This window comes from Diplotaxodon limnothrissa, linkage group LG8 (assembly GCF_057381915.1).
Source record: "Diplotaxodon limnothrissa isolate DT_005_m linkage group LG8, D_limnothrissa_male_GT1.1, whole genome shotgun sequence".
NCBI classification, from domain to species: Eukaryota; Metazoa; Chordata; class Actinopteri; order Cichliformes; family Cichlidae; genus Diplotaxodon; species Diplotaxodon limnothrissa.
This window is the reverse complement of record NC_140603.1, coordinates 26111205-26120365: the sequence shown is the minus strand read 5'-3', so window position 1 is coordinate 26120365 and position 9161 is coordinate 26111205.

The window sequence follows — 9161 nt, the reverse complement described above, 5'->3', positions numbered from 1 at the left end:
TCTAAAAATAGAAGCCAAGGCAAATGTACATTAAACCTGTGTTCTTTCCACTGACCACAAGGGACCAACTCCTCTGATGTGACCATTAACCATGTGTGACAATCATGGTGACAATGTAGGATCAAGGGATAAAACTCCAGTCACAGGTTTAGCGACCAGCCAGAGACCATCTGGCATGGTCTCTGTCTGAAAAAGAAAGAAGAAGAAAAAAATCAGTTTCCCAACCAGTTGGGAGTACTTCCTGGAGTTTGATGGCAGTCATTGTGAAAATGATTGTCGGTCACTGGTCTGTGTGGTGTGTTGTGCTGTGGTCGTAGTTTGAATGAAAGTAACAGACAAGGATGCCTTGAAATCACATTTAAACAACTTCTAAGCCCTGGGGCAGACAAGGTTCACCCTGAGTTCCTGAAGGCTCTGGATCCTGTAGGGTTGTCTTAGTTGATACACCTCTACAATTTTGCGTGGAGATCAGGTGGGGTACCTCTGGATTGGCAGACCGGTATGGTGGTTCACATCTTCAGGAAGGGGGACCGGAGGGTATGTTCCAACTATAGGGGGATCACACTCCTCAGCCTCGCTGGAAAAGTCTATGTCAGTGTGCTGGAAAGGAGAGTCCATCCGTTAGTTGAACCTCAGATAAAGGAGGAACAATGCGGTTTTGTCCCAGGTCGTGGAACTCTGGACCAGCTCTTTACCTTTTCAAGGATACATGAGGGGGCAAAGGAGTTTGACCAACCAGTCTACATGTGTTCTGTGGACTCGAAGGCATTCGACTGTGGGAGGTGCCTCAGGACTATGGGGTGTCTGGCACGTTGCTATACAATTTGATCCTTATACAACCGTTGCAGGAGCTTGGTCCGCATAGCTGGCAATAAGTCCGATTCATTCCCAGTGGGAGTTGAACTCCGCCAGGGCTGCCCTTTATCACCGATTCTGTTCATAATTTTTATGGACAGAATTTCTAGGTACAGTCCAGTGGTGGAAGGCTTCCAACTGGATGGTCTCAGAAAACTGTCTCAGCTTTTTGTAGATGATGTGGTTATGTTGGCTTCATCAGGTGGTGGCCTCCAGCTCGCACTGGAGCGGTTCGCAGCCGAGTGTGAAATAGTGGGAAGGAAACATCTTTGGAAACATCTTGACTGCAGTGCTATAGTACAACTTTTACTTATTTTTTCTGGTTTTGATCACACTTTTTCAGGTTTTACTGTCACAAAAAAGGGTTTGCAGACAAACATGAAAAACTACAGGCAACTGTGGCAATCTGCCAGCAAGGTTTTTAGTGCAGCACCTTCACTTCATCCAGAGAGTGGGAGCAACCTCCAGGAAGCACTGCCAACCAGGTGGGGGATTTTTTCCCCATAACAGTATTGCATCCAGTTTGCTGGACAACTTTGGGTAAAGTGTGCATGACGTCATATGAGAAAATTCAATAGTATGGGAACAGAGCACTTAGTTTCCTTGATTTGTGGCTTCAGTAGAACCTTTCCTTATAGATTAATGGGCTGAATCACTAGTTTCACACTTATCAAATATAGCACGATGGTCATGTTGCAAAGTTTGGTCCTCATTATTGTCTAAAAGAACAATGAAGCAGGGTATACTTTAGGGCAAGTCTAGTTTGTGACTGACAAGTTTCTACTCTATGGAGGTGTAGTGTCCCTCAGTTTTAGAGTCAGGTCTGTGATAGTTCCTTACCTCATAAAACTAAGATGGTAATGATGGTAGCATAAACCTTAAGATGGTAACTAGCTATGTCCAGCTCCTGAATACAGTTTATGGTATGGGCTAACTATGACCAACTAATCACTAGTACAGCCTCCAGAGTTGTCCCACTGTTTTAAAATGCAGCTGCAAAACATGCACACTTGTGGATGTGGATGTCTTGTGGGTTTGCACAGAAAGGTTTATTTACTTTTTTTATATGAAGAACAAATCTTTAAATTTAAACCACTGTACTCCATTTTGCAGGATTGTACATTTACTCAACTTTTTGACTTCGACTGGTGGGGCTACAGCAATCAGACATAATAGGACTGGAGGAAAAAAAACTGCCCTGCACTTATCTGGTCTCTAGAGAATCTGAGAAGAGTTGTTACAGTAATTGATAATTGTGTGTGGGTTGAATGCTGCGTGCTTGTTGATAATGACTCCCCGAAATCAGTGCGCTCTTCGCCACTCGAGCATGAGGACATTGTGTTCACATTGCTCTCAGCTCCTGCACGCATGTCCAAGATGCCTATCATTGCTCAGATCAGCAAATTATGCTGTGTTGGCTGATAATGAACCCTCCACATCCCACTGTGAGCTCATTTTATTCATGAACATGCCGGATGGAGGTAATTGGTGAAGAGTAAGTGGTCAGTGACGCTGCAACTCATTTCACTCAAAAATGGCCCCTATATCTCCGCTATTTGAGAGTCCATTTCCTGAATGTGAAACTGCAGTGCTTTCCATTATGATACATTAAGCATGAGCAAAAAAGCCAGGAAAAACATTTTAAGGTTTTCCCAGGTGCAGTATAAAAGCATTCGTGTACTTGCGTGATATCCCTGTTTGTGCACTTTGCATTTGACTTACATGGTGTACGGTATTTGCAGCAAAATACACAGCAAGATCTCTGCAATTATTCTACGTTGACGTCAGTTTTAGCTCGTGTTTGCACACATAAACAAGTCTGATTAACTGAAAGATAGAAGAATGTAAACTGCCAGTAAAACAAATAAACACTCTCATTTCTAAATCTCCAGCAGGAAGGAAAATAATGAACTAACCAAAATACTGTAAGCACTCATCATAAGGAAAATAGGTTAGTCAAAGCAAAATGCATGAATGACAAGTAGGACAAGCAATGGGAATGACCTGCTGACGCATAAACCTAAACACAGTGCGTGTTTTATCTTCATCTGCTACGATCATATCATGTAGAGAGGGGGGAAGTAAACCACATGTCATGTGTTTGTACTCTTTGTCCTGCTTACCAGCCCTATGATTCAACAGTAAACTGAAAGATTGTTAATATAAACACCAACAGATGAAGGCCCCAAGCTGTAAGCAAAATGAGCTAAATCAAAATTGAATAATGTGAAACAGACATTTTTATGTCACTGAGTAATACAACTGACAGCAATTTATGCTATTTAGTTGACCAGATTAAGGGAAAATTATGCTTCTTGGTATTCTTGTTCATTACACTTTGGGGGTTGGTGGTAACAAACAGCAGCTTGGCCAAATTATTACTTAATTTAAACCAAATCGTAACTTCAAACTTCACGTGATACATAGACACTGGTAGGCCAAATTTTGGAGGTTGGCACGTAAACTGTGTAAACTGACATGTAAACTGATGTGTAGGCTTCTAAAATTTGAGCATATTTTCCCATGAGGACAACTTCACAACGGGGGCCCCTTGAATCCGGGACCCTCCTGCTAACCACTCTGTCACCATGCTACCCAGAGTACTATATACCTTTGAGATAATAAATAATTTTACTTTTAACCTCTATATGAGCTTTCAAAAACCTTAATAACTTTTGGTGCGATTAACCAGAAGTCATGAACCATAATAGTAATGAAGGCAAATTTGGTATGCTAAATTAGGCTAGAAACTAAGGAACTGACCTAAGAAAAGACTAAAAGTAGGGGCACAGGGTGATGTATGACATCTAAACTATTAGTCACACTATGGACATTGAATTTATTTGGCTTATTTACCCACTAGACATCACAAAAAGTGTACAGAGCTAATAAGAGTGATAATTACTCAAGTTACACAATATTAGAGCCATAGTTAAGAGTTTCCTGAACACTTAATTTTTTTCCCTTTGAGTCCATGCTCCGCGAGTCGGACCACAGTATGAGAATTGCAGGTGTAGAGAGATTATCAGTCTGTTAAGGTCTGGGTGGTGGTTTCACCAGACAGTTTAACTTCAGCAGATCTAAGTTTCTCCTGACAGCTGTGTGGAAGGTAGATTTAACAGATGGGGGGTATATGGATAAATTAATGGACGACTTGACTGAATTAATGATTTTTTTTCCTTTGCATTTAAATGAGAAAAAAATACAATCAAGGATCAACCCAAATCACACTGCTGTCATGCTGTTGAAATGATCCTATAAATTAGGATAACATAGGCTTATGTCACTAATGCATCCACCATCTTAGCATTTCCATTTCTTTAAAGTTAACAATACAGGGATCTAGTGTAACATAACCAAACATCAAGGGAGGAAAGATCTCGTTCCATTGCATGATAATCTGTTAAAAGGCTAAGCAGAGTCTTCTTAACTTACAGGTTCTTTGTTCTCAGTCTGGTGGTAAGGAAGTAAAAGGCCTACCAGGCCAAAGGGGTAGAGCTATGTACACTGCAACCAGACAGGTAACAGGATATAATGTAAGCTGGTGTAGTGAAGCCACAAAGGGTTTTGAACTTGTGATTTTAACACAATTAAGGCCTCAATATGTTTGTTGTCTTGATAATATTGCATCAAATGGACATAGAGTAAAACTAAATTGATTTTGTTACATTACAGTAACAGGTTATAACTGTTTAATAACTACATTAATAAAAAAATATTACACTTAAAATGATGTCAAGTGTATTAAAATGGGTTTCAACAGCTAAAAAAACAAAAGCCTGCACTGCAAATGTCTTTAAGTAAAAGGAAAAAAAGAAAATATATCCAAAATACAGTACTATACTCTCAAAATACTGCCGAGAGTGAGAAAGGTGATGTAATGAAAATTGTGATGGATAGAAGATGAGGTCAAGCAGTGGACCATATGTCAACAGAAGCTGTCGTTGTTCTTATCAGTCACCCGCATATGGTTGATGTTGAGCGCATGTTTCTTATGCTTGTCCTAACCAAGGACAAGTCGATTATGAATATTTCCACATGTGCTGTAATAGCAAAGCAACCAGTCTGCATGTGTCCCTCCTTGTCTTTACTAATCTTCAAGAAACAGATGCTATGCACGAGCAATGTGTGAAGTATTTCTGAAGCATCGAATGCATAGTCAGAGGACATCGCCTGATAGCATTATTAATGTTTCTGGCATTGTTCCATAGAAGCTTTGCATTATTATTTTCTCCAGGAATTCAGCTTCCTTTGTCATTGTTGGCTGGAGCTGTGAGGTGCCAGACTCCCTCAGCCAACTAATCTCAGCATCTGTGTGCCAAGGGAGCTGCTTTGTCATTTACTGAATAGTGCACTCACTTTGATCCTCATTATCAAACGTTGTCCTTTTGTAATTGAGGAGCTTAATTAAAATGTACAATAATTTGATGGAGAGCATGGGGGGAATATTCAGTAGAGATGAAAAACAATCTTCTCTATCCATCCATCAATCCACAGTTGCTGCTCTGTATTTTCCTGCACAGTGCCAAACTGATGGCCTTTAAAGACAACATGCAGGATTCATATGTGTCCCCTGTTTTTTTTATGTGTCTTTAAGGAGGATAGTCCACAGTTAGATAATCAGCTTAACTGACCATGCTTATGCTGATAATGCTTCAATTAACTGCTGTGGTTTCAGTGCTCAGGCGCTCATGAAGCAGACAGCCAGTGTGTGCACACAGTCTGAGAAGATTAGGTAGAGAGGGGCCTCCTTTCAAGGTGGCCATGCAGACGGCTAATTTGAGAGTGAATGGACATTTTCTTTGGCCTGGCTGTGGAGTATGCCCAGTTGGCTGTTCAGCAGAGCTGTCCCCATCTTGCTCTCTCTCTCTCTCTCTCTCTCTCTGTCTTTCTCTCTCTCAGGCTAAATTAAAAGAAAGTTTGGTGTGAGGTGCAGGGGCTCTGCCAGGAGCCTCACTTGTCTCCGAAGTAGGACACTAATTCTGACCACTTGCTGAAGAGGAATGAGGCCCTTCTCTCATTAAAATCAGAGATGCTTGCCTTTCAAAGCGCCATTTAACAGTTTCGTCATCCATTCGCTTAGCCACAGACGCCACATTCCTGACCACAACCACAGCACCTCCTCTCTTATTACTGCTATTATGCTCTTACTGTCACCCCACCTACCCTCTCATTTAACCTTTTTGAGTTTTATAGCAAATACAAGAGCCCAAACTGCCACCTAAGATTGTGCACCCTCCCCAATCCCCTCGGGGCTCTTGAATAGCCTCCACACCCTTGGTGCCAGGGCAGATTAAGCCCCTCAGCACTCTCTTTGGCCAGATCTGGGTGTTACATAAGAACAGGGCATGCTGGTGACTCTCAAAAGGTTTTCCTCTCATGTTTAAAAGCCAGTCGAGCACAGTGAGACGGCAGGTGTTTACAGTACAGCTCTGTCACTGGAAGTGGGTGGTCAGCTAAATGTCTGTGACTAATTCTACATGACAGTTAAGCATATCAGACATCAAAATTTTAAAAAAAGAAAGAAAAAGAAAGAAAGAAAAAGAAAAAAGAAAGAAAGAAAAACAATATTAAATAAATTAAGAAATTGTTTAATAAAACCATTATTGAAAAATATTAAAAAGAATATTTAAAATTTTTTATTTTTTAAAAACAAAAACAAAATAACAACAAAACAATGCCTATAAAAGAAAATAAATAACAGGAAATAAAGCGAATTTTTGACTGAAAATTGTCGGCTGAAGCTTTATCTTATAACACCTGCCTTTTTTTAACAGAGCATATTCTAAATGGTTACATTTTAAACTAGATTTCACACAAAAAAATAATAAAGCAGTTATCCATGGAGTATTATAAAAGAGATGCAAATGAGAGTATGCAGTAAGTAAGTAGTATTTTTGAGGGTAATGTTTCACATAGCTGCAGGGTGTGTTAAAATTGCTTCCTAACTAATTCACTCAATGCAATAATTTTCTTTTGTGTTTATTTACCTTTATAACAGTAAGCATGACTAATGTTATGAATCAATATAATCAATGAATGAATTAAAATTGTATTGATTCATTCATTTTAAGACGTATTGATTTCTGTATCGTTTTCTCTCTGTGTTTGTCACCCTGTTAATTTCTCTGTATTCATTTTTGCCCCATTGTGCAAAACACTTTCATTCAAAGTAGGTCTGGAAAATAAATAAATAAAAATGACTTGGACGTTGCTATAGAATGAAGACAAATAGCTAAGCTATTAATGAGGATAAAACTGATAAATAATACTTAAAATCACAAGGCAATGTAAATAGGAATAGAGAAATTGATACAGAACCAAGATCAATAAGAAATATAAATATTTAATAATAGCAACTGCATGAATGCAGGACCTGATGTGAGACATACTTACCCAAAAGCCATACATGCTCATTGACCTTTAGATTTTTGTAGGTGAACTGCTCTGACTGCCACACACAGAGAAGCAAAGCACTGCAGGCATTCTCCAAAGGGTCCAGTTCACCTTCGACAGCATTTTCCTCCACCTCACAAAGGTCTGCAACCTTCAAAATCTCCACATTTCCTTTACGTCACGCATGTGCAAAGGTGCATTAAGTATTAAACAATACTAACACCAAAATAGTCATGTAGAAAATTGTCATTCAGTAGCTTTATTTCACAGAGAAATACTTCCTAAGAATATCCTTTGTAACTGGATGAATTCATCATTCAATTAACTTCTTTATTGGTAATAAAAAAGATACAAAATATATTTTAAGTTTCAAATAATGGGCTGAAAACTGTGCTCCTTCATGATGTGAGAGTACAGAGAGGAGAATGTGAGCTTGGTTATTAATATACACAGCAGCAACAGCAGGCATAGTGTTGGCTAATGTGGGTCAAACGTGCTGAGTGCACGTGAGTGAGGCAGAGTAAACCCCACCTCCCTCATGTCCTGACACCACCCGGGGGTGGTGGGGCATCTTGAATCAGCTGTGAGTCTGAAATGGCCTCTGGTCCATCCGCATGCTACATGAGTCCTGAACACGCTCTAACTGCAAAACCACAGAGAAATGAGGCATGCACTTTATGGCGCTATAATGGGAATGGTTTCTGTTTATGAACATTTAAGATTTATAGCCAGTGCCTCTAATGCAAGGACAGGAATGTGGTGATTCTGGTCTGGCCTCCACTTTTGCACTTGAATGGATGGAGAAAGTTACTGTTTTAAAAACAATGTCACAGACTCAGTGTACTGTTGAACTTGCTCTACATACTCAGTGTGCCCCTTCTAGCACTTGGTGTTCTCTCAGCATGTTCTGTTACACTTTCTATTCTACTGTGAGTCTGGCTCAAATAATATTTCCTGCGATTGGTTCTAATGGGGTTTATGGACTAAAATGGCATAAGGAAATGTTTTGATATGTTTTAAAAGTGCATAGAGTAAAGTATAAGTGAATGGTAGCTGGTAAGGATGCAAAATTAATCCTGCACCGAGCTTTTGTTTGGGAACTTTTGATTGCATTGTATTGTATTGTTTCCTCAGATGTAATAAAAATCTAAATGTTCAAGTCTTTATGATTACAAAAAGGACTTCTCGTTCACATTGGCTTAAGAACTAAGAGCTTAGCTGTTGTGTTTTTGTTTGTTTTACCCTGGACACAGTAGTGAAAGAATAACTAGGTTCTAGATACAGAGTCTGTATGATGATGTCTATCTCTTAAATGTAAATTATTTGCGATATTGTTATGTATCGTTGAATCTTCCTCATGAGTGAGAGAAAAGTGGAGTAGGAGACCATCAGATGGATTGGGGGTGACTAAATGGAAGGTTGGTGGGTTGATCTCTGGCTGCTCCAGTCTGTGTGGCAAAGTATCCCTGGGCAAGATACGGACTCAAGTGTTCTCGCCAATGCATTCATCGGATTTTTGTAAAACAAAAAGTAAACAAAACGAGCTGCATGATTCAGGTTAAGTGATATAAAAACAACAAAATCCATTATCAGGGAAGATTCTGTAAAAATAATGTGTAGAGATGATAAACTGACAAAGACCTATGTAACAGACACAGACTAATTACAGAACAAGGATAGGTGAACTCAATCAGTCACTGATGGCTCAAAAAAGATCAGAGAGAAGAAAAAGCACAAAAAACCACATGCGGACCTTCAAAATAAAACAGAAAGTAAACTGAAAAAAGGAGCAAGACCAAACTGTGGGGGACAGACAGAGGGGAACACAGGAGACACGAAAAAGGAAAATTGAGGACAATAATAGGAACCAAAGATAATACAAGGAACATGACTCTATGAAACTAATACTT